Here is a 293-nt window from a genome sequence, read left to right on the forward strand (position 1 = left end):
TCATGTGATCGCGTTGCTTGCGTTGACTCCCCAAGCTTCAGACACGCCCACCGCCAAGCGTCAACGCACGCTGCTGTGTGGACGCTCTGTGACGCATGTAAGCATTGGGTTGAGAGGTCATGTGTGGTGAGCATGCGCAGTCTGTCCCGGAGTGGTGAAGGAGAACGTGGTGTGACTCGACAATAATAAACGGAGGCGCTATCTGGGACACTCCAAAAAGTACTAAGTTCCTGAGTTTTTGTTACACAGAAGTATCTTTGAAGTCTTAACACCTCGGACGTTACATTGGTTAC

General features: G+C 50.9%; 1 protein-coding gene across 1 annotated transcript in view; it reads right to left on the reverse strand.

Annotated features, from left to right (window-relative positions):
• LOC104962147 (dystrobrevin beta-like) overlaps positions 1-293 on the reverse strand; it is a 22,031-nt gene that overhangs the window by 3,077 nt on the left and 18,661 nt on the right. The gene's annotated exons all lie outside the window — the stretch shown is intronic.

This window comes from Notothenia coriiceps, unplaced genomic scaffold (genome assembly GCF_000735185.1).
Source record: "Notothenia coriiceps isolate Sejong01 unplaced genomic scaffold, NC01 NC01_scaffold00034377, whole genome shotgun sequence".
Taxonomy (NCBI): Eukaryota; Metazoa; Chordata; class Actinopteri; order Perciformes; family Nototheniidae; genus Notothenia; species Notothenia coriiceps.